The sequence below is a fragment of the Leucoraja erinacea genome, chromosome 14 (genome assembly GCF_028641065.1).
Source record: "Leucoraja erinacea ecotype New England chromosome 14, Leri_hhj_1, whole genome shotgun sequence".
NCBI classification, from domain to species: Eukaryota; Metazoa; Chordata; class Chondrichthyes; order Rajiformes; family Rajidae; genus Leucoraja; species Leucoraja erinaceus.
This window is the reverse complement of record NC_073390.1, coordinates 20,675,515-20,698,053: the sequence shown is the minus strand read 5'-3', so window position 1 is coordinate 20,698,053 and position 22,539 is coordinate 20,675,515. Positions and strand designations below refer to the sequence as shown.

General features: G+C 48.4%; 1 protein-coding gene and 1 pseudogene across 1 annotated transcript in view; one reads left to right on the top strand and one right to left on the bottom strand.

The window, feature by feature from the left end:
- LOC129703370 (mediator of RNA polymerase II transcription subunit 12-like protein) overlaps positions 1-22,539 on the bottom strand; it is a 453,395-nt gene that overhangs the window by 272,061 nt on the left and 158,795 nt on the right. The window lies entirely within an intron of this gene.
- On the top strand, positions 12,693-15,156 carry LOC129703366 (P2Y purinoceptor 13-like; annotated as a pseudogene).

The following is a 22,539-nucleotide window of genomic DNA, read 5'->3' as shown; positions in this document are numbered from 1 at the left end:
GACTCTATTAGCGGAAAGATGCAATTCTGATCTAATATTATAAGTGCCTCTGTATTTGGAAGCAACACCAGCAATTTATTAAATCTGACTACATGCGGCACAGTGGTAGAGTTGCTGCCTCACAGCCCCAGAGACCGGGGTTCGATCCTGACCATGGGTGCACTGGTTTCCTCTCACACTCCAGAGATTACAGGTTTGTAAGTTAATCGGCTTCAGTAACATTGTAAAATTGTCCCTGGAGTGTATAAGAATAGGTGGTCGGCGCGGACTCGGTGGGCCGAAGGGCCTATTTCCTGGCTATATCTCTAAAATCTGGTTAGGTAATGTCTAAAGGAACTGCAGATGCTGGTTAATACGCACAAAAGGACACAAAATGTTGGCGTAACTCAGCAGGTAAGTCAGATCTGGGGAGAAAAACATAAAAAGCTGGAGTGAGTCAGCGGGTCAGGCAGCTTCTCTGGAGAAAAAGAATAGGTGGCGATTCGAATCGGAACCCTTCTTCAGACATCCTAATCAGAATTGAGTCTGAAGATGTGTCTCGTCCCGAAACATCACCTATTTTTCTCCAGAGATGCTGCTTGACTCACTGAGTTACTCCAGCTTTTTGTGTCTGTCTTCGTTTTAAACCAGCATGTGCAGTTCACTCCTTTACACGGGTCTCTGGAGAACATTGATTGGTAGCGTTCCGGACCCTGCTTCGGAAAGGCATCGATCGCCGGTCGGCGAGGACTCCGAGCTGTATCTCTCAAAGAAGTACATGTGAAAAATTGCTCACGGACCATAAAAATGCGGGACCGTTCAGTAAAGTCCCTTTTAAAGATTATAGTTATTTCCTTGAATCTCATTAACATAACTCATGAATAAGTTGATGTCCATATGCGGATGCAAATCTTTATTTTTTAAATTCAATCCCACAGAAGACAATTTTTACTCACCTTCTGTCCCCTCTGTCCAGCTTCCGGGTTCACCGTTCGCATGAGTTCCCACAGTACACACAAGAGTCAGTACGGAAATCGCACTGGCCACTACGTGCATATAATGTTGCAATGTTCAACCACAAGTGTATAAGTCACTCTTGGAGAAATTCAAGCTTGTTTGAATTTTCTCCCGAGTCACCAAGTTACACGAGTACCTGCCGTTAGCGCCACGGTGGTCCACGAATGCCGTACGGTTTTCGCAAGAGGTTCCCACGATGTTCAACTCTGGTTAACTCTTGCGTCAAGTCGCCCCGTGAAAAAGGGGTTTTATACCTGCTCCTTTCACCCTTTCTTCCTTATTTGTAACACCTTAGTCAAGTTTCTCTGATATTAATCCGTTCTCACCTCCACTTTTCCATCTATACAAGACCACGACGCAGAGGTAGAATTGTTGCCTTGCAGTGCCAGAGACGGGTTCGATCCTGACTACAGGTGCTAACTGCACAGAGTTTGTACATTCTCCCCATGATCCCGTTGGTTTTTCCCGGGTGTTCCGGTTTCCTCCCACACTCCAAAGACATATAGGTTTGTAGATTAATTGGCTTCGGTAAAGATTGTAAATTATCCCTAGTGTGGAGGAGAGTGCTAGTGCTGTTCGCCGCAGACTCAGTGGGCCGAAGGGCCTGTTTCTGTGCGGAATCTCTAAATTATACTAAAGACACATGACCACTTGGATTAAATAAACTCTCTACTGTCTGAAGAAAGGGCCCAACTCAAAACGTCCACCATCCATGTTCTCCAGAGATGCTGCCTGACCCACTGAGTTACTCTAGCACTTTGTGTCCTTTCATTTGAACCAGCATCTGCAGTTCTTAGTTTCTGCATACAGAGGGAAGGGTTGGGTTCCAATTAGGAGGTGTATGGGAGATAATTTAAAAAAAAACTAGAAGGCATTAGTTTAGGAGAAGTGTAAAAGCTCTAGAGTGAACTCAGGGAAGATATTTTTCACGCAAAGGGCAACATAGAGTGATACAGCCGAGAAACAGACCCTCTGCACCAACTCGTCCATGGCAACCAAAATCCCCCATCTACATTAGTTCTACCTGCCTGCATTTAGCCCACATCCCTCGAAACCTTTCCTATCCATGTACCTGTCAAAGTGTCTTTTAACCGTCATTAATGTGCCTGCCTCAATTATCTTCTCTGGTAGCTCTTCCATATACCCACCGCACTCTGAATGAAAAGGTTGCCCCTCAAGTTCCTATTAAATCTTTCCCCCTCATCTAAATCCTAACCCTTCTGGTTATTGATTCCCCTACTCTGAGTAAAAGACTGTGCATTCACCCTATCTATTTGCCTCATATTTTTACGCACTTCTATGTGTTCATCTGTTGGTCTACACTCCAAGGAATAGTCCCAGCCTCACCAGTCTCTCCCCATAGCTCTGGCCCTCAAGTCCAGCAACATCCTTTAAAATCTTCTCTGCACTCTTCTTAGCTTAATGACATGCACCATTTCGCAGGGTGACCAAAATTGAACACAGTGCTCCAAATGTGGCCTCAGAAATGTCTTGTGCAAGTGTACCATGACATCCCAACTTCTATACTCAATACCCTGAATGAAGAAGGCAAATGTACCAAAAGCCTTCTTCACCATCCTATCCACACTGAACTTATTTAACCACTCGTCAGCACACTTGCCCAGTTAATTAAGTTCCTGCTGTAGTTTCTGATAACTATCTTCACCGTTTACAAAACCACCTATTTTAGTGTCATCTGCCAACTTACTTATCATGCCTTGCACCATCTCACCCAGATCACTGATATAAACCAGGAACTAGAGGCAATAGAGAGCTATGCAGCATGGAAATAGGGTGTAGGTACACAAAAATGCTGGAGAAACTCAGCGGGTGCAGCAGCATCTATGGAGCGAAGGAGATAGGCAACGTTTCGGGCCAAAACCCTTCTTCAGACAAAATAGGCCCTTCTGGTCAACTCATCCATGCAGACCAAGTTGCTCGCCTCATTTGCTGAGTTAGACAGAGCTTGATTAATGTTACGGTTGGGGAATGGGCCATAATATGGCCAGGGAAACGCTGTTATTCGTGACGCCCCCTACGCCCTTTCCCAGCTGTTCTCAATCGCACCCCTGGCCACACAAAAATTTATACTTTAAGAAGGAATACACGGAACATTTAAACTCAGAACGCGTCTAACAGAGCGAGCCATGTGAGCACTTTGATCATTCTCCCTGTATTTGCATTTGACAAAATAGTCCGGAAAAAATGTTTAAAAGTGTTCATACCTTTTGCTATGCCTAATTGGCCCTTACCTCTGCGAAAATAGTCTGATATTCGTAGGTGAAATGTCACCAACAATAATCTATTCTATTATTAATTGACTAATAATTGACTCTATTAGCGGAAAGGTGCAATTCTGATCTAATATTATAAGTGCCTCTGTCTTTGGAAGCAACACCAGCAATTTATTAAATCTGACTACATGCGGCACAGTGGTAGAGTTGCTGCCTCACAGCCCCAGAGACCGGGGTTCGATCCTGACCATGGGTGCACCGGTTTCCTCTCACACTCCAGAGATTACAGGTTTGTAAGTTAATCGGCTTCAGTAACATTGTAAAATTGTCCCTGGAGTGTATAAGAATAGGTGGTCGGCGCGGACTCGGTGGGCCGAAGGGCCTATTTCCGGGCTATATCTCTAAAATCTGGTTAGGTAATGTCTAAAGGAACTGCAGATGCTGGTTAATACGCACAAAAGGACACAAAATGTTGGCGTAACTCAGCAGGTAAGTCAGATCTGGGGAGAAAAACATAAAAAGCTGGAGTAAGTCAGCGGGTCAGGCAGCTTCTCTGGAGAAAATGAATAGGTGGCGATTCGAATCGGAACCCTTCTTCAGACATCCTAATCGGAATTGAGTCTGAAGATGTGTCTCGTCCCGAAACATCACCTATTTTTCTCCAGAGATGCTGCTTGACTCACTGAGTTACTCCAGCTTTTTGTGTCTGTCTTCGTTTTAAACCAGCATGTGCAGTTCACTCCTTTACACGGGTCTCTGGAGAACATTGATTGGTAGCGTTCCGGACCCTGCTTCGGAAAGGCATCGATCGCTGGTCGGCGAGGACTCCGAGCTGTATCTCTCAAAGAAGTACATGTGAAAAATTGCTCACGGACCATAAAAATGCGGGACCGTTCAGTAGTCCCTTTTAAAGATTATAGTTATTTTCTTGAATCTCATTAACATAACTCATGAATAAGTTGATGTCCATATGCGGATGCAAATCTTTATTTTTTAAATTCAATCCCACAGAAGACAATTTTTACTCACCTTCTGTCCCCTCTGTCCAGCTTCCGGGTTCACCGTTCGCATGAGTTCCCACGGTACACGCAAGAGTCAGTACGGATATCGCACTGGCCACTACGTGCATATAATGTTGCAATGTTCAACCACAAGTGTACAAGTCACTCTTGGAGAAATTCAAGCTTGTTTGAATTTTCTCCCGAGTCACTAAGTTACACGAATATCTGCCGTTAGCGCCACGGTGGTCCACGAATGCCGTACGGTTATCGCAAGAGGTTCCCACGATGTTCAACTCTGGTTAACTCTTGCGTCAAGTCGCCCCGTGAAAAAGGGGTTTTATACCTGCTCCTTTCACCCTTTCTTCCTTATTTGTAACACCTTAGTCAAGTTTCTCTGATATTAATCCATTCTCACCTCCACTTTTCCATCTATACAAGACCACGCCGCAGAGGTAGAATTGTTGCCTTGCAGTGCCAGAGACGGGTTCGATCCTGACTACAGGTGCTAACTGCACAGAGTTTGTACATTCTCCCCATGATCCCGTTGGTTTTTCCCGGGTGTTCCGGTTTCCTCCCACACTCCAAAGACATATAGGTTTGTAGGTTAATTGGCTTCGGTAAAGATTGTAAATTATCCCTAGTGTGGAGGAGAGTGCTAGTGCTGTTCGCCGCAGACTCAGTGGGCCGATGGGCCTGTTTCTGTGCGGAATCTCTAAATTATACTAAAGACACATGACCACTTGGATTAAATAAACTCTCTACTGTCTGAAGAAAGGGCCCAACTCAAAATGTCCACCATCCATGTTCTCCAGAGATGCTGCCTGACCCACTGAGTTACTCTAGCACTTTGTGTCCTTTCATTTGAACCAGCATCTGCAGTTCTTAGTTTCTACATACAGAGGGGAAGGGTTGGGTTCCAATTAGGAGGTGTATGGGAGATAATTAAAAAAAACTAGAAGGCATTAGTTTAGGAGAAGTGTAAGAGCTGTAGAGTGAACTCAGGGAAGATATTTTTCACGCAAAGGGCAACATAGAGTGATACAGCCGAGAAACAGACCCTCTGCACCAACTCGTCCATGGCAACCAAAATCCCCCATCTACATTAGTTGCACCTGCCTGCTTTTAGCCCACATCCCTCAAAACCTTTCCTATCCATGTACCTGTCAAAGTGTCTTTTAAACGTCATTAATGTGCCTGCCTCAATTATCTTCTCTGGTAGCTCTTCCATATACCCACCACCCTCTGAGTGAAAAGGTTGCCCCTCAAGTTCGTATTAAATCTTTCCCCCTCATCTAAATCCTAACCCTTCTGGTTATTGATTCCCCTACTCTGAGTAAAAGACTGTGCATTCACCCTATCAATTTGCCTCATATTTTTACGCACTTCTATGTGTTCACCTGTTGGTCTACACTCCAAGGAATAAAGTCCCAGCCTCACCAGTCTCTCCCCATAGCTCTGGCCCTCAAGTCCAGCAACATCCTTTAAAATCTTCTCTGCACTCTTCTTAGCTTAATGACATGCACCATTTCGCAGGGTGACCAAAATTGAACACAGTGCTCCAAATGTGGCCTCAGAAATGTCTTGTGCAAGTGTAACATGACGTCCCAACTTCTATACTCAATACCCTGAATGAAGAAGGCAAATGTACCAAAAGCCTTCTTCACCATCCTATCTACACTGAACTTATTTAACCACTCGTCAGCACACTTGCCCAGTTAATTAGGTTCCTGCTGTAATTTCTGATAACTATGTTCACCGTTTACTAAACCACCTATTTTAGTGTCATCTGCCAACTTACTTATCATGCCTTGCACAATCTCACCCAGATCACTGATATAAACCAGGAACTAGAGGCAATAGAGAGCTATGCAGCATGGAAATAGGTGTAGGTACACAAAAATGCTGGAGAAACTCAGCGGATGCAGCAGCATCTATGGAGCGAAGGAGATAGGCAAGGTTTCGGGCCGAAACCCTTCTTCAGACGAAATAGGCCCTTCTGGTCAACTCATCCATGCAGACCAAGTTGCTCGCCTCATTTGCTTGCATCTGGCCGATATCCCTCTAAACCTTTTCAACCCATGAACTTGTCCAAATGTTTATTAAACATTATAATTGCACTTGTCTATACTTCAAAGAGGCAGAAGAGGCAAGGAAAGCAGATGGACAGAGCGACACAACCTGAACTAACCATTCACACAGATGCTGCTACACCTGCTGAGTTCCTCCAACACTTTTGCTCTAGATTCTAGCATGTGCAGTTTTTTGTGTCTACATTTGATTCATTTATTTATGGTTTGTGGGACTTTGCATGAAGATTGGTGGCTTCTCTTTGTCTTCAGTCACCATGTCTTGTGCTGCAGAAGCCGTTTGGAAGCTCCCGAGTACAAACACTGGGAGACACACAAGTACTAGTTAGGTCCCAGCGATAAATGCTGCAGCAACCTCCAACAGCACCAGACACAACATTGAAATAAAGTCGTGGAGTCATACAGCACAGAAACAGGCCATTCAGCCCAAACCGACCTTGTCGCGCAAGATGCCCCATCTATGCCAGTCCCATTAGCCTGCATTTGGCCCACATTCCTCTAAACATTTTCTATCCATGTTCCCGTCCAAACTCATTGGACATGTTGATCCCATATCCAAAGGTCTTTTGAGTTTTGTTATTGTACGTGTCTGAACAACTTCCTCTGACAGTTCATTCCATAAACACACCAACCTCTATGTGAAAAAGTTGCCCCTCAGGTTTCCATTAAATCTTTCCCATTTCACTTTAAACCATCTAGATCTCGATTCCCCCGATCCTGGAAAAAAAACATGATTTACCCGATCTATGCCCCTCATAATTTTACAAGCCTCAATAAGATCTCCCCTCAGTCTCCTAAACCTTATGGCCCAGTCTAAAATGCAAAACCTTGTCAAATACCTTGTTGAAGTCCATATAGAGCACATCAACCATCAACCCTCTTTAGTGACATCCTCAAAAATATCAATCAATTAATGATACAAGATTTCCCCGTACAAAGCCTTGTTGATTACCACTGATCAATCCCTGCCATTCCAAATGATCGTAACTCATGCTTCCCTTTTCTCCCCCCCTCCATCCCCCCCAAATCATTCTATATCACAGTAAATGAAATGAAACTTGTCTGGGGACTTGCACATTCCAAAAAAAAGGACCCGAAGTACTGGAGTTACTCTGCGGATCAGGCAGCATCTCTGGAGAACGTGGATAAATGATGTTTCGGGTCGAGACCATTCTTCTGACTAATTGGGGGGCTGAAGAAACTGGGAGAGAGGAGAGGCAGGACAAAGTGTGGCAGGTCATAGGTTGACATAGGCGAGGGGGTGTTCTGATAGGCAGGCGGTTGGAACTAAGGCCAAAGCTTAAAAAAGGTGTGGGACAGAAGGAATAAAGAGTTGCAAATTGTGAAGCCAGAGGAAGGAATGCTGGAAGAGAATTCGGAGGGAGAAATAGGTGTGTGTCCAGGTGGGGCACAGAGGAAGAGAGGTAAGGGGCTGTTTGGGGGGGGGGGGGGGGGGGGGGGACCTAGAAGTGATCTAAACAATCAACAGAAATCACATTAAGTTTTCCAAATTGGTCCATTTTCTTTTGTGTGTGTGTTTTAACCCCCAATGTTGTAATGAACTTGAGGCCAGCTGAACTAAATTGCTTCATTGCACAATTTACTTCCTTTCTACTTAATTCTGGTTTGATAAACTATAGAATTGATAATCATCATCATCATGTTTTTCATCATCATCATCATCATCATCATGGGAACTTTAAAAGGCCCTTGCCCTGCACAATTGTATTCAGTTCAACGTTGCTGCTTCTCACTCCACGTCCGACCCACTGGTGGACCATCGTAACCACAACAAAACTCCGCATTCAGGTGGGTATTTAGTTTGGTTTAGTTTATTGAAAAGCTTTTGTTGCATGTTAACCAGTCAATGGAAAGACGATACGTGATTACAATCGAGCCAACCGCAGTGTACAGATACACGATAAAGGGAATAATGTGAATAACGTTTAGTGCAAGATAAAGTCCAGTAAAGTCCAATCAAAGAAGGTCCAAGAGTCACCAATGGGGTGGACTGGAGCTTAGCTCCGCACTCTAGTTGTTGGTAAAATGCTTTGGTTGCCCGGATCACAGCTGGGAAGAAACTGTTCCTATTTCGTGACTCTGGATGTGAGTATTTTCACAATTCTGCACCTCTTGATTGATGGAAGAATGGAGAAGAGGAAATGTCCGGGGTGCGACTCGGGATGAGAGGGGAAAAGTTTAACGGAGATGTACGGAGGAATGTTCTTTTTACACAGGGTCTACAATTTTACGAGGGTCTACAATGAGGTAGATAGTAGTTCAGGACCGATCTCCAGCTGTTGATAGAGTGGTTTAGTTGATGAGTTACTGCCTCACAGTGCCAGAGATGTGGGGTCTATCCTGACTGTGAGTGTTGTGTGTATGGATTTGTACGTTCTCCCCGTGACCGCGTGAATTGTCTCCAGCGGCACGGGTTTCATCCCAAAGACATGCAGGTTTATAGGTTAATTGACTTCTGTAAAATTGTCCCTAGTGTGTAGGATGCAAATCTTGGATAACATAGAACTAGTGTATGGGTAATCGTTGGTTAGTGCAGGTTCGTTTCCACACTATCTCTAAACTAATATGCAGGTGGGCTGCTTAGTATGTTTGCAGATGCCCCAAATCTGGTGGAGTTATGAATAGTGAGGAAGGTTGTCAAAGGATTCTGTGGGATATTAATCAGTTAAAAATGTGTGCAGGGAAATGGCAGATGGAGTTTAATGCAGAAAAGTAGTAGCTGAACTGTGAACGGTTAAATGCACAAAGTGTACAGTAAATAACAGGACACAGAAGGACAATGTACAAAGGGACCTTGCAAACCAGTAGTCCTCTGAAATTAGCAACACAAGTAGATAGAGTGGTAAAAGTGGCATTTCACATGTACTAGACCAAGTGCAGACCCGTTGGGTCTGTGCAAGCATGGCACCAACTTCTTTCGTGCGGTGTGGGCTCTCCTCGGAAGGGGGGGGGGGGAGGCGGCATTGCAGCGTACAGCAAATTCCTCACAACTGTTTTTAACTCATCTCCCCCCCCCCCCCCCTGTTGCACTCGCGTTCTCTAATCATACCCCCCCTTGCTTTAATATTATTTAATTTGCTCCTTTTACCCCATAACCACCGTATCTACTGACGCATAGTCCCCCAAGAACTTTCAGCTTAGGCATCTAGTTGGGGGGGGGGGGGAGGGGAATGAGAGCTTGATTGGGAAGAGAGAGAGAGGAATGTCCGGGGGCACTTGGGATGAGAGGGGAGAGAGAGACAGGAAACACACAATTTTAGAGGGAGAGATAGTAGGCAAGAGGTTGAGAGGAGTTGGGGAGCAGAGAAGACTGTGAGTATGGGGGGGGGTGAGGTGGGGAGGAGAGCGTAAAAGGGGTATGCAAAGTGAGGGGGGGGGGTGAGGGGAGAGTTGGGGAGCAGGTGGAGGGAAGACGGGGTAGGGGGTGTGGAGAGGAGGGGGTATTGGGGAGGGGGGAGGATCTAGGGAGAGAGGGGTAAGAGAGGAGTAGGGGGGAGAGGGGGGGAGAGGGGAGAGTGAGGGTGTGGAGCGGGAGGGGCTCAGAGGTAGGACGGGGAGCTTAGGGACTGGGGGAGAGGAGGTGTGGATCATGCTTTCGTGTGGGAGGGGGTAGGGGTGTGGGGCCCCAAATCTGGTGGAGTTATGAATAGTGAGGAAGGTTGGAGGGACGGTGGGGGAGGGGATGCAGAAAAGTAGTAGACTGTGAGGCAGTAAATGGGGGAGAAAAAGAGCCCTCTGAAATTAGCAATACAAGTAGATAGAGAGGTAAAAGAGGCATTTCACATGTACTAGACCAAGTGCAGATTTAATATTATTAATTTGCTCCTTTTACCCCATAACCACCGTATCTACTGACGCATAGCCCCCAACTTGCAGTCACATCTAGAGGGGTGGGGGGGGGGGAAGAGAGTGGGGGCAGAGAGGAGACAGAGGGGGAGAGGAGAGGGGAGGGAGGGGGAGAGGGGGGGAGAGCGAGGGGTAGAGTGAGGGGGGAGAGAGGGGGGGTTGGGGAGAGGAGGGAGGGGAGGGAGGAGAGAGAGGGGAGAGAGGGAGAGGCGGGGAGAGGGGGAGGGGGGAGTGTGGGAGGGGGTGGGTGAGTGAGTGGGGAGAGGAGGGGGAGGGGAGGAGTTGGAGTGAAGGGGGAGGGGGGGGGGAGGGAAGGGGGGGGATGTGGAGGGGAGAGAGGGGATGGAGAGAGGGGGAGGGAGGGGGTGGAGGGAGGGGGGGAGAGGGGAGGGGGGTTATAGGGGGTGTGGAGGGGAGGGGGGTTTAGCGGTGGGACGGTGGGGAGGGAGGGGAGGGGGGGGAGGAGGGGGGGGGAGGGGGAGGGGGAGAGGGGGGGAGGAGAGGGGGGGGAGGAGGGGGTTTTAGCGGTGGGACGGTGGGGGAGGGGATGGAAAGGGGGGGGAGGAGGAGAGGGGGAGGAGGGGGAGAGAGGAGAGGAGAGGGGGGGGGGGAGTGCTGAGGAGGGGGGGAAGAGGGGGGGAGAGAGAGTGCCTTTTTATTTCAACCTAAACAACCATTTGCAGGCAGTGCTTTTTTACTTTAACCATATTTTCATTTTCAAACCACATTAAGGTACTTACTCATAGTTGTGTGTCATGTGTTCAGTGTTATTCACAGCTCAGAGAAACGTGAATTCCTCCAGCTTGCAGACTAATTGAGGCACACCACTTCCTGGTTGTATAGTCCCTCCCCCCTGCCGCCAGCGGGGGCAGCAGAGAGAATGGGGAATTTTGTAAAATCATTAATATCTCGGTCATATTTCATCGATGGGAAAAATCCTCGGCACACATGCGGCGGAGGGGGGCTCTGAGCGAGGTGGCCAAAAATGACGGCCGTAGGTGGCGGCGTTCTCTCGGAAATCGCAGCACAGATCGCCAAAACCGGTCAAGAACAGAGTTTTAATAATATAGATGTCTTCATCGGTCAGGTGTTGGTATAAAAGTCACCAAGTCTTGTTACTTGTATAAAACCTTTTTTAAGCCTCATTCAGAGTATTGTGTCTAGTTCTGGTCACCGTGTTTCAGGAAGGGTGTGGAGGCTTTGACAAGGTTCATTTAGTTTAGTTTACTGTCACTTGAACTGAGGTACAGTGAAGGGGCTTTTCTAGTAGCTTGCTGACCAGTCAGCAGAAAAACTATACATGTTTACAATCAAGTCACCCACAGTGTATAGATACAAGATAAAGGGAATAATGTTTAGTGCAAGATAACTTGGAAGAGAGAATATTAGCGATATGGACAGGTTGGATAAACTTGGATTTTCTTCTCTGGAGCATAGAAGGCTGAGGGACAACTTGACAGATGTGTATAAAATTATGTGAGGCATAGATAAGGTAGATAGCCAGACTCTTTCCCCTGGTGGAATCATTAAATACTAAAGGGTAAAGTTTCTAAGGTAAGAGGGCAAAAATTCCATGAAGATTTATGATGCAATTTATTTTACATATTGAGAGTGCTTGATGCCTGGAATGTGCTGCTGGAGGAAGTGGTAGAAACAGAAGCAACAGCATTTAAGAGTTGTTTAGATAGGCACATGCCCAGGCAGTGAATGAACAGATATAGACCAGATGCAGGCAGACAGGATTAGTTTAGTTGGCACAGACACAATGGGCCGAAGGGCCTGTTCTGTGCAGAATTGTTCTATGCCATTTCTATTGTGAATTATCCCTTAGTGTTAGTAAAGAGGGAAAAATAATCAGAAACATTTATGAGTTAAAGCGAAACACCTGAAATCTACAACTCTCTACCTCTCTTAAGATATGAAACAGTGTTAACACCACAACCAAGCTTCTCCAAGTTCCATCATTCCACACCTGCAAAACCATTTTTTTGTTTCTCAAGGACCATGAACTTTACTATCTAAACGTCCAGTTCAATCGTATCATAAGATTCCATTATTGCTATGAGGCACTTTACAGGTGGTATAGATGGTACAGTTGCTGCCTCACAGCAGCAGAGACACAGGTTCGATCCTGACTACGGGTGCTGTCTGTGTCTGGGGTTTGTACGTTGGCAAAGATGTGCGGGTTTGGAGGCTAATGGGCCCTCTGTAAATTTCCTCTAGTGTGTAGGGAGTGGATGTGAAAGTGGGATAACATAGAACTAGTACGAACAGTTGGCCGCATGGACTTGGTGGGCCGAAGTTCCTGTTTCAGAATTAGGCCAGTTCCAATAACTTAGACAGGTTGCAGATTTAGTTTAGAGATATAGCATGTAAACAAGACCTTTGGCCCATCGACTCCATACCGACTATAGATCACCTGTTCACACAAGTTCTATGTTATCCCACTTTCTATTGCACCCTCTACATTTCGGAGAAAATCCACGCGGTCACAGGGAGAACGAGCAAACTCCGCACACAGACAATACCCAAGGTCGGGATCGAACCAGGGTCTCTGGTGCTGTGAGGCAGCGGCTCTACCAACTGTGCCGCCATTTGGATGGAGCAGATATCTTAAAACTAACCTATCATTCTGTCTTAATATTTAGATGTGTTGATGGCCGACTATACAGCAAGCAATGAGAGTGCAACATGGACCAATACCTCCCACAACATCACTTGCCTATTACCCTACACAGTTTATCCATCATTTATGCGTATTGCATACTCCACCATTTGTATAGCTGGAGCCATTCTCAACTGCCTGGCTTTCTCCGTATACTTCTGTCACATTCCCAGCAGCAATGGCGTCATCGTTTATTTGAAAAACCTGGTGGTGGCCGATTTATTGCTCGTTCTGTCTCTGCCGATAAGGATCATAAACTTGAACCCATGTTCCCTGTCGCATTCAGGAAATTATACTGTAGTTTCATAGCTCCAATCTTCTATTTGAATATGTACTCGAGCATTCTCTTCCTCGGGTACATAGCTGGCTACAGATACCTCAAGATTGTGAAACCACTCAATACGTACTCTATCCAAAGACTCCGATCTGCCAAAATTCTCTCTGTAGGAACCTGGTGCACACTCTTTGCCCTTGGATTGTCTTATGTATTCTTGAAGGGGGGAAAGGAGCTAAAGACCAATTTGGAAACAGCTTCCCGGGAATTTAGAGGCAGTTTTGGAGTATACTGGCATCTAACCCTTCACACTGGTTGCACAATCTTGTTTCTCCTTGTGTTAATAGCTCTCTGCTTCTTCTACTTTCAAACCCTGAAGCGACTGGAGAAGTCCCCATCTTCGAGTTCAAGCAAGAAGCAAGTCAAGGCAAAAAACAACATTCTAGTTCTGCTTGTCGTGTTCCTAATTTGCTTTGTCCCCTATCACATAGTCAGGATTCCATACATATTGAGTCAGATAAATGTAATCTCCAATTGTTACTGGAGGAGGATGCTGCTCAACTTTAAGGAGACCACCATTGTTCTGGCAACGCTTAATTCGTGCTTGGATCCGGTGATCTACTTCTTATCCTGCAAGGCATTTAGGTCGAAGTTGGGGCTGGATAAAAATGAAAGTGACAGCGATCCACCCGAAGACCGATCTTCACGTGCGAACGTGTCGCAAACTGTGCTGGACTCCCCTGCCCACAGCCACGTCAACAACGCAAATGACTGCAGTATTAACCTTGAAAAGCTAAACTAGGTTTCCATTCCGTGTAGGAGGTAGGAAGGAACTGCAGCTGCTGGCTTACACTGAAGATAGACACAAAATGCTGGAGTAACTGAGCGGGTCAGGCAGCATCCCTGGGGAAAAGGAATAGGTGACATTTCGGCTCAAGACCTTCCCACAGACTGAGTCGGGGGAGAGGGAAACTAGAGGTAAGGACCTGTCTATCTAGGTTTCCATCTCAATCATTCCACTTAACCTTAAAGAAATGACCAAAACCCCCTTGAAGCTACTTGGCAACAATAAACAGAACAATGCCTCTCTAGATTTCCTTCCACGTTCCTGGAATGGACCAACACATGTCAGGAACATTGAGTCATTTTGAGATGCTGCTGGAGTTCTTCATCTGACTGAACGGTAATCATATAAAACACAAGGTCTCACAAAACTGAAATCAAATTGGCTAACATTGAGATGTTATCTTGGAACATGTCCACAGCCAAGTATACAGGAAGATGGGATGACTGTTATGACTGCAACCTCCAGTAGCAACAATCTTCACCAAGACTCCTATGTACCCAAGTCTTATTTCATCACATAAGCTCTCCTCTATCAAACATTTGACCTCAGCTTCGTACGAATATGGATGCTTACAGCTCTCATTAGACGCAAAGGAAACTGCTTTAAACAGTATGTATCAATAATTTCTGCTCCTATTTGCTAACAGGCTGCTTAGAGCCAATAATAAAATTTGTAATCAATTGTTCAAAACTTCAGGTATAAATTATTAATTTAGCAAACACCTTAATATCTATACACAACACAAATACAACCATATCTCACATTACGCGGAGGTTATGTTTGGGAAAAGTAGCGCGTATCTCAAAAACACATAAATCAAACATTTTTACCATAAGAATGGTAGGGTGGCACAGTGGTGCAGCGGTAGAGATGCTGCCTCACAGTGGCAGAGACCCAGGTTCAATCCTGACTACGAGTGCCATCTGTACAGAATTTTTATGTTCTCTCTGTGACGCGTGGGTTTTCTCTGTGAGCTACGGTTTCATCCCACATTCCAAAAACGTACAGGCTTGAGGGTGAATTGCCTTCTGTAAATTGTACATTTTTCGTAGTATAGGATAGTGCTAGTGTGTGGGGTGATCACTGGACGGCATGGATTCGGTGGGCCAAAGGGCCTGTTTCCGCGCTGCATCTCTAAAGACTAATGTATGTAAATGGTACAGGTGAGAGGATTTAAAAACAATATCAGAGATATGTCTTCATCATACAACAAATAATGCATTAATGACTGCCATTATTTCTTTACTTTAATCAATAAAACTGAAATAATACTTAGTAAAAAAAAACCAACAGTAAAGACATCTTAAATAAACATTGTTTATTTAAAGTCTCTTTTTGAATGTAAATGCTAACACTTACATTGACAACTGCCTTCCGCTTGCACAAGGTGGCAGAGGTGGAGGGTGGTGGAGGGAGGGAGGGAGGCTAAAGGGAGTGGAGATCCTCCACATCAGTTGATGACATCAGAGGCAGGCGCCGGGTTGATTCTGGTTTGTTCCCGTTTAGGCACTGTGTACACGGCAGCCAGCCTGTACTTTACTTTTCAATTTTAATTTCAAGATTTTGTGTACCTTGTGTGTTGTGGCGGCCGGCAGACCAATTTCCCTCCGGGGATGAATAAAGTTTATCACATCGTATCGCATGAGCGAGGTTGCAGGCGAGTCTGAAGTGGGGTCTGAACTCAAAACATCGCTTCTCCATGTTCTCCAGAGATACTGCCTGAACCGCTGAGTTAATTCAGCACTTTGTGTCCTTTTGTGTGATAACCAGCAACTCCAGTTGTTTGTTTCTGCATAAAAATCTCGTTCTACACAAATCTACAGTTCTATTGCTGAGAGATTATTAAAAAAACACTGATGGCAGTTTCATGACCACACATTAGCAAGTGTGGCCAGTGGGTAACACTGAGATCAGTGGCACTAACTTTACAGACCTTAGAGACCGTCAGACTCCTCTGTGCAGCAACATACCATGCAGCAACGCTCTCCTGCACATTAGGAACAATTTATAATTTTTACCTAAGCCAATTCACCTACAAACCTGTACATCTTTGGAGTGTGGGAGGAAACCAGAGAAAACCCACACGGTCACAGGGAGGTCACATTTCTGACCTCTCCTTGTTTCGAGATAAACCCTGCATTATACCCACGATCATTCCAAATGTCAATCTACCAAACATATCTTGGAAAATGTCTTCCACTGAAAGACCCGCTCACGAGTTGGGTGAGAAGGTAAATATTCACAGGATTATATGTAACTAGACCAAGTGCAGACCCGTTGGGTCTGTTTCCCCAACAGCGTTTGCGGGGGGGAGGGGGGCGTGAGGTGTGAAGAGGGGAGGGAGGAGGAGGAAACGGGATAGATTTGGGAGGGAAAGGAGAACGCGGTAGGGGGTGAGAGATGGGGAGAGAGATGTGGGGGAGGGGGGGATGGGGAGGAGGGAGGGATGGGGAGAGGTGTGGGGGGGAAAGAGGGGAAAGAGAGTCGGGAGGGAGAGTGGAGGGGAAGGGGGAGAGAAGTGGAAGAGTGGGGAGGAGGTGGAGAGGGGTAGCGGGGGTGATGGGAGGGACAGAGGGATAGGGGAAGGGGGGGGGGGGGGAGAGAGGGAAGGGGGTGGGGTAGACAGGGAAGGGGGGTGGGGGAGAGGGAGGGAGAGGGAGGAGAGGGGGAGAGAGGGGAGAGAAGGAAAGAGTGGGGAGGGAGGGAGGGGTAGGGGGGTAGAGGGAGTGGTAGAGAAGAGGGACGGGGGTGGTGGAAGAGGGACAGAGGGGGGGGGTGGGGGAGAGGAGGGGGGAGGGAGGGAGAGAGAGGGGTGAGGGGGGAGAGGCGTGGGGAGGGGATAGAAGTGGAAGAGTGGGGAGGGAGGGGAGGGGAGGAGTGGTAGAGGGGAGAGGGGTGGGGAGAGGGGGGGGAGAGAGGGGGAAGGGGAAGGGGGGGAGAGAGGAGAGGGGTGAGGGAGGGGAAGAGGAAGGGGGGGGGGGGATCGGAGAGGGGTGGGGAGGGGAGGGGAGAGAGGGGGGGAGGGGGGAGGGGTAGAGGGAGGGTGAGGACCAAGGGGACCTGCCTTCTCGTCCAGGGAGGAGGGTTTAGGGGGTGGGGGGGTGGGGGGGGGGAGAGACTCAGATAGGGGAGGGAGGGTAGGAGGGAAGGGGTCAGCAGGTGGAGGAGTAGGGATAGAAGTGGAAGAGAGGGGGGAGGGGTAGGGGGAGTAGTGAAAGAGGGACAGAGGGGGTAGGGGGAAGGGGGGGGGTGGTGGTAGCGAGGGAATGGGGGGAGGGGGGAGAGGGGTGGGGGAGGGAAACATAGAAATTAAGTGCAGGAGTAGGCCATTCGGACCTTTGAGCCTGCACCATCATTCAATATGATCATGGCTGATCATCCAACTCAGTATCCTGTACCTGCCTTCTCTCCATACCGCCTGATCCCTTTAGCCACACGGGCCACATCTAACTCCCTCTTAAATATAGCCAATGAACTGGCCTCAACTACCTTCTGTGGCAGAGAGTTCCAGAGACTCACCACTATCTGTGTGAAAAATGTTTTCCTCATCTCAGTACTAAAGGATTTCACCTTTATCCTTAAACTGTGTCCCGTGGGGGGGGTGGGGAGCGTGTGTCGTCACGCACAAAGATCTTGTAGCGGTGAGCTCCGCTACAAGATCTTTGGTCACACACTAAGCTCGCGCCTCCACAAACAGATGAGCATCTTGTTGAATGGAGAGCGCGTGGCTGCCTCCACAAACAGTCACACGCACTGTGGACCCGCCCCCACAAAAAATATTGTGTGAGGAAGGGGAGGAGGGTGGAGAGGGGGAGGGGGAGAAGAAGAGGGGGAGGAGAGGATGGGGAGAGAGGTGGGGGAGAGGGGTTGGAGCGGGTGTGCATGAGTCGAGAGAAGAGAGAAGGGCAGAGAGAGAGAGAGAGGCTGGAACAACAACAAAAAAGGTGGATAAACTCAGCGGGTGCAGCGGCATCTATGGACGGAAGGAAAAGGGCAATGTTTTTGGCCGAAACCCGGAAGAAGGTTTTCGGCCAAAAACGTTGACCATTCAATTCGCTCCATAGATGCTGCCGCTCCCGCTGTGTTTATCCAGCTTTTTTTTATCTCGACCATCGATTTTCCAGCATATATAGTTCCTTCTTAAAGGCAGAGACTGTGCACGGTAAGGGAATGAGGAGGGAGAGGGGGAAGAGTGTGGAGGAGGGGGAGAGAGTGGGATGGGTGGGAGGGGGGGGGGGGGGGGGGGGAGAGGGGAAAGAGTGTGGGGGGGGGGGGGGGGGGGGGGAGAGAAGTGGAAGAGTGGGGAGGGAGAGGGGGAGAGGGGTAGCAGGAATTGTGGAAGAGGGACAGGGGGAGTGGTGGAAGAGGGACAGAGGGGGAGGGGGAGGGGGGGGGGAGAGAGGGGAAGGGAGGGGGACACAGGGGTGGAGGAGGGAGAGGGGTGGAGTAAGGGGGGAGAGAAGTGGGGAGAGGGAGGGGAAGGGGGAGTGGTGGAAGAGGGACAGAGGGGAAGGGTGCAGGGGAGAGGGAAGGGGGTGGGGTAGAGAAGGGAGGGGGTGGGGGGGGGGAGAGGGATAGGAGAGGGGTGAGGAAAGGGAGAGGGGGAGGAGAGAAGGAGAAGAGTGGGCAGGGAGGGGGGGGGTAGCGGGGAGTGGTTGAAGAGGGAGGGTGGAGTTGTGGAAGAAGGACAGGGGTAGGGGAAGGGGTGGGACAGGGAAGGGTAGAAAGAGGGACGAGGGAGGGAGAGGGGTGGGGTAAGAGGAGAGAAGTGGGAGAGTGGGGAGGGTGGGGTAGAGACACTGGTGGAAGAGGGACAGAGTGGTAGGGGAAGGGGGTGGGGTAGAGAGGGAAGGGGGGTGGGGGAGAGAGAGAGATGGGTGGCAGAGGGAGAGGGGTGAGGAGAGGGACAAATAGAAACATAGAAATTAAGTGCAGGAGTAGGCCATTCGGCCCTTTGAGTCTGCACCGCCATTCAATATGATCACGGCTGATCATCCAACTCAGTATCCCGTACCTGCCTTCTCTCCATACCCCCTGATCCCTTTAGCCACAAGGGCCACATCTAACTCCCTCTAAAATATAGCCAATGAACTGGCCTCAACTACCTTCTGTGGCAGAGAATTCCAGAGACTCACCACTATCTGTGTGAAAAATGTTTTCCTCATCTCAGTACTAAAGGATTTCCCCTTTATCCTTAAACTGTGTCCCGCTTGTCCTGGACTTCCCCAACATCTGGAACAATCTTCCTGCATCAGACAAATGCAATTCAGGACTTTTCTCTTCACAAGCAAAGTCAGAATGACGGTTAGTGAAGAATTCAAACAATCGCGGAGCGTTCAAGATGCTGCGCGCGCCTGCTGCACAGGGGGGGGGGGGGGGGGGGGGGGGGGGGGGGGGGGTGCGTGTGTCGTCACACACAAAGATTTTGTAGCGGAGAGCCCCGCTATAAGATCTTTGGTCACACACTAAGCTCGCGCCTCCACAAACAGATGAGCGTCTTCTTGAATGGAGAGCGCGTGGCCGCCTCCACAAACAGTCACATACACTGTGGACCCGCCCCGCACAAAAAATATTGTGTGAGGAAGGGGAGGAGGAGGGTGGAGAGGGAGAGGGGGGGGGGGGGAGAGAGGTGAAGGGGGGGGGGGTGGGAGCGGGCGTGCATGAGTCGAGAGAAGAAAGAAGGGCAGAGAGAGCGCGAGGTTGGTACAACAACAAAAAAGCTGGATAAACTCAGCGGGTGCCTTCTTCCGGGTTTCGGCCAACGGTGACCATTCAATTCGCTCCATAGATGCTGCCGCACCCGCTGAGTTTAATTCAGATTTTTTAATGTCTACCTTTGATTTTCCAGCATCTGTAGTTCCTTCTTAAAGACAGAGACTGTGCACGGTAAGGGAATGAGGAGGGAGAGGGGGAAGAGTGTGTGGAGGGAGGGGGAAGAGTGGGATGGAGATGGGAGGGGGAGAGAGGCGAAAGAGTGTGGGGGGGAGGGGGGGGTCTAAGCTATTACAGTAAATTAAACATTGTCACTAATGCCAGCGTGTTGTAGAGTAATAAGTCTTTAACAAATAATCTCGGAGCTGCCTGTGAAAACTTACCGGTACTCGCGGTAAAGTGAAGCCGCGGTCTCAATTAATAAGCGGCCGATTCGCGATCGTAGAGCCGAGGATCATCTCCGCGGGCGGGCAGGGGGGGGGGGGGGGCTGTACATAGTGCCGTCTGTAGCGGTCGTTTGCTCGTTTTCAGACCCTGATAACGGGTGAAAAACGGAGGGATATCGATCGCTATTTACCGCGAGTACCTAAGTTCCGCGATCGGAGCACTTTTTCCCTGCAAGTATTCGCAGGCAGCTTCGAGATTATTTGTTAAAGACTTATTACTCTACAACAGGCTGGCATTAGTGACAATGTTTAATTGACCGTGTTATAGTTTAGGCCCTCAATTTCATGAGTGAGTGAGTGAGTGAGTGAGTGAGTGAGTGAGTGAGTGAGTGAGTGAGTGAGTGAGTGAGCGAGCGAGTGAGTGAGTGAGTGAGTGAGTGAGTGAGTGAAAAGTAGGGACTGCTTTCTTGCACTTTAATCCACTTCGCAGCACTTTCTTCAGCCTTTTTTATGCTTTTCCCACTAAATGCAATGAACCTGCTGCAAGTTTCCATGACATTTATTCTACAGAAAAACACATCGGAATCTCCAGTAAAACAGGCATCTGTGAAGCCCCCTCAGCCATTTTGTGTGCTTGCCTGAAACAAAGCGCGTGATTGGCCAACTGGCAGACAACTCAATGTCAAACGTGCTTTCATTGGACTAAAAAATTCCCGACATTTTTCCCATTTTTCTCTAATTTAATAAAAATATGCAAATCGTCTTCATATCGAGTTTCAGGGGTGATTTATATAAATATTTTTACACAATATGTGAAAATTTCATGTAGTTTGGTGACTTGGGTTATGAAACTGCAGAATAAAGCTCCTCGGCCCACAGCCTATTCTCTGTACTCCCAATATGGCAACAATGTATTTGAACATTGGGCATTGTGACATCACACGATGGAACGTTCACCGGGGCTGTGGCTCCTGCAAAGGCATATGTAAATGAATCCATTCCGATTGGACATCTGTGAGCATCGGGCATTGTGACATCACACGATGGAACGTTCACCAGGGGCTGCGGCTGGTGCTGCTTCTATGGGTGAGAAACCAGTTTATTTTTGAAATATTGAGGTGGTGGGGGGGGGGGGTGAAGGATTTGATTAAAAAAGTGTACTTAAACACGACGAAATGTAATGAGGAGCGGATACTTAGAAAGAAAAGCGAAATCTCTACCGAAATGGAAAAGACGTCGGCGATTCTGCGTCCGGTTTCGGAGTTGCGGGGAATCAAAGGAAGAAACGCGGCCGGAAGCCGTACATGCAAATGGATCCATTCCGATTGGACGTCCGCGAGCGTCGGGCATCGCGATTGGACGTCCGCGAGCATCGGGCATTGTGACATCGCACGGCGGGAACGAATCAAAAGGCAGGAAGGGATCCGTACGGCAGGCGGTCGGATGGGGCGAGAGTTTTAAAAGTATACTAGACCTAGTGCAGACCCGTTGGGTCTGTTTCCCCAACAGCGTTTGGGGGGGGGGGGGGGGGGGGGGGGGGGAGTAGGGGCATGCGGCATCACACTCAAATTAACCACCCCCCAAACTCACAGGTGGGGGGGGGGGGGGGGGGGGGTGTGGGTGAGAAGAGGGGAGGGAGGGGAGGGAGGGGAGAGGAGGAGGAGGAAACATGACAGACAGATGGGGAGGGAAAGGAGAGCGGGGGGGGGGGGAGAGAGGGGGGATGGGGAGAGAGAGATGTGGGGGGGGGGGGGGGGGAGGGGGGGGGAGGAGGGGGGGGGGGGAGAGGGGGTGGGAGAGAGACGGGAAAGAGTGGGGGAGTGAGAGGGGAGGGAGGAGGGGAGAGGGGGGTAGGGGGAAGGGGGGGGGTGGAGAGAGGGAGGGGGGGGGGGGTAGAGAGGGAAGGGGGGGGAGGGGAGAGGAGGGAGAGGGGTGAGGGAGAGGGGAGAGGAGAGGGAGAGGGGTGAAGAGAGGGAAACATAGAAATTAAGTGCAGTAGTAGGCCATTCGGCCCTTCGAGCCTGCACCACCATTCAATATGATCAAGGATGATCATCCAACTCAGTATCCTGTACCTGCCTTCTCTCCATACCCCCTGATCCCTTTAGCCACAAGGGCCACATCTAACTCCCTCTTAAATATAGCCAATGAACTGGCCTCAACTACCTTCTGTGGCAGAGAATTCCAGAGTTTCACCACTCTCTGTGTGAAAAATGTTTTTCTCATCTCGGTCATAAAGGATTTCCCCCTTACCCTTAAACTGTGACCCCCTGTTCTGGACTTCCCCAACATCTGGAACAATCTTCCTGCATCTAGCCTGTCCAACCCCTTAAGAATTTTGTAAGTTTCTATAAGATCCCCCCTCAATCTTCTAAAATCTAGCGAGTACAAGCCAAGTCTATCCAGTCTTTCTTCATTTGAAAGTCCTGACATCCCAGGAATCAGTCTGTTGAACCTTCTCTGTACTCCC